Genomic DNA, 3,181 nt, shown 5'->3' on the forward strand with positions numbered 1-3,181 from the left:
CTAACCTCAGCCCTGGGGAACCGAGGTGCCGTCCTGTGGCTTGCAAGGCCCCGTTTTGTCCTTCCCACCCTGCCTGGTGGGGCTATTCCTCTTCGTTCCGGCTGCCACCACTCACTGAATTAAGTCACCGCCTTCCTTGAGGGACAGTGAGACCCCTCTGGCTAACTTTCCCACCTTGGGAAGTGGTTATCTCAATGTTTGGGCGCCCCCTGGAGGGTTGGCAACCCACCAGTTTTAGGCCCGTTTAAGTCCCCTGGCCTCCCTTTGCCCCTGGTAATGTGTAGAGTGGGGGAGTCTAGGTGGTTAAGGCACACCAGGTCTTCTGCCCCTACCACACACCCTCTCTACTTCGGTAGTGGAGTGCGGCCTCAGGCCAGGATTTGCGGTTCCCTCTCCGGTTGTGGAGAGAAACTCCAGCCCTTCTCCACAGGACTGGCCACCAGCACTGCCACCCTCCTGGCTCTCCACCACGGTCAATAGTGGCCTGGATTGCCCTCAGAGTCTCTGGTGACAGGAGTCCCACCTGCGCTCTTCCTTAAGCCTGCTGTTCACGCTGGAGACCAGGCTGAGACTGACTTTTTTCCTCAGGAGCCAAACAGTCACTCTCTCCCTGCCCCCCCTTGGCTCTGTCCCTCTTTTCCCACTCACCTCAGGAGCCAAACAGTCACTCTCTCCCTGGCCCCACCCCTTGGCTCTGTCCCTCTTTTCCCGCTCTTTCCCCCCAAGGGATGCTGGGAAGTGTAGGCAGGGAGGTATGGCAGCTCCATTGTTCCCTATGGAGTACCCCCCACACACACACATAAGGAACTACCAGGCTGGTATTCGTTTTAAGGCCTGGCAGCCATTTCATCACAGGGGGTGAGAGGGAAAACGGGCCTGCGGCCGGAGGCCTCTGCTGGAGTGTGGGGGTGGTGGGAGGGGAATGGACCTTCAGAAGTAGCGGCCGATTGCGTCGGTAGTCCTCGTCGTCTAAGAGGGACAATCAAAATGGCGCCGGCTGACTCTCCGATACATCTCGCAGTGGTGGTGTGGGCGGGACCGGGCTTCGCCTTCTTATTGGTCGGCAGTTATTGGCAGTCCCACCGGCCTAACACTAAAGGGGCCAAATTTAGAACGTTCATATAGAACGTTGCTATTCAATTATAATAAGGGAGAGATTAAAACATCCATAAACCCTGGTGCTGCAGTTATAGCCAGGTGTCTATGGAATGGCGCAGGAAGAAGCCCATATCACCAAACTCACAGGGAAACTTCACTTTGGCAGACACTTGAAGCAAGGCAAGCCAGACACTTCAAGCATCTGCAGCCCAACTTCAAGTCTGCAAAGGCAGATTCTGAAGGACAGAAAGGCAGACATCCCCAGAGTTTTGACAGGAACTCTCCAAAGTTACCCCACAGCAGCTTGGTGAGTACCCCAGCCCCACCAAACCAGTGAAAATCAAAGTTTTCAGTTTTAAGTGATGCAACAACAGAAAGGCAGACATAACAAGAGCCTTAGGACAGGGGCTCCCCAAAGTTACCCCATGACAACAAGCTGGCAGGCACCCCAGTGAAACCAAACCAGTGGAGATCAGTTTTCAATTTTAAGTGATGCAATGACCGAAAGGAGACATGACAAGAGACTTCAAACAGGGGCTCCCCACAGTTACCCCATGATGACAGATTGGCGGGCACCCCAGCCCCACCAGACAAGCAAGGGAAGCATACCCAGAGCCCAGAACTCTCACAGCCCCTTCTTGAAGGGCTGACACAACCAGTGGTGAATTCTTCTACTCTGTGCAGCCTGTCAGGCTAGCTAGGCTACTCACAATTCTCCAAAGGCAGATTTGGAAGGACAGAATGGCAGACATGACAGGAGACTTCCAACAAGGGCTCCCCAAAGTTACCCCACAACAGCATGGAGAACACCCCAGCTTCACCAGACCAGTGGAAATCAGAGTTTTCCATTTAAAGCAATTCATGGTGCAAACTGTCTTGCATAATAAAAAAAGACTGTACAGTTTCTTACCCAACCAAGGGTTTATGGATTGAAGTGTTGATGTATGGTCAATACACTGAAATAATGCACAGGGACTATTTCAAATATGTTCCAAAGTTATAGTTGTGCCTCTAGAGTTGCTTCCATGGTGGATGTTAGGACTGGCTCCTATACAATCTCTCCAAGTTGGGAGCAGATTACATTTCTGGGGTCCCAATTACAGATCCCCCCCCAAAAAAGATCTCACACATTTATACTATCTTACCCATCCTGAGTGTGAACACCTCTGTGCCATGAGGGTGAAAGTGAGTGTGAAGGGTGTTTGTCATTGGGGCAAGAAGTCCTCTACTCCCTGGGTACCACAGGCCTGCGTCAATGGGCACCAAATCCAGCCTGCTAGGCCACTTGAACCTGGCCCTAGCAAGGCATCACCAGTACTCTCAGAGCCTCCTAGCCCATATCTGTTCCTGGCCTTTGGGCTCTTCACAGAGGCAAAAGAATTGTTAGCAGCACTGCACAGAGACACCAGCAGTTGCTAACACTTTCTGGAGAGGAGGACTCTGACAGCAGTGACTGAGGTGGGGACGCATCCTCCCGTTCCACATTCTAACTTCCTATTGCTGTTCCTGCCTTAAGTACTCCTCTCCTTGCTCCCTCCCAGCCCATTGCCAGAAAGCAGCTTTGCCTCCCACCTTCTCCAATGGGTGGAAATGGGAACATTTCCACACCCTTCCCAGTGACCCTCTATGTGCAGAGTGCCAGGTGTGCCACAGCCATATCTGGAGTAGGGTTGCCAAGTGTACTCACCCATGGCAGCGGGGGAGCCTTGCCAGGCTCCAGGAGCTCTTCCAGGACATGCACCATGAGCATGTCACAGGAAGTGATGTGCTACATCGCTCACGTTGGGGGCGTGGCCCAGACTGTTGGGGGGGAACCATATGGTTCCCCCCCGACGATCTGGGCCACGCCCCCCATGGGAGCGACGTGGCTTTGTCACCTCTGGTGATGCAGCTTCAGGGGGCAGAGTCCCCCCGGGGCCCGATTCCGCCGCGGCGGAAATCGGGCCTCCAAAGCGGGGGTTTCCCTGCCCCCACTTGGCAGCCCTAATCTGGAGGGGCACAAACCCACCCCAACACTTGTCCTCCTCTGCCTTCCATAGGCACCTGCAAAGGGTGCAAACCAGTATGTTACCACCAGAGGAAA

The sequence above is a fragment of the Gekko japonicus genome, unplaced genomic scaffold (genome assembly GCF_001447785.1).
Source record: "Gekko japonicus isolate JY-2015 unplaced genomic scaffold, Gekko_japonicus_V1.1 scaffold1733, whole genome shotgun sequence".
Lineage (NCBI taxonomy): Eukaryota > Metazoa > Chordata > Lepidosauria > Squamata > Gekkonidae > Gekko > Gekko japonicus.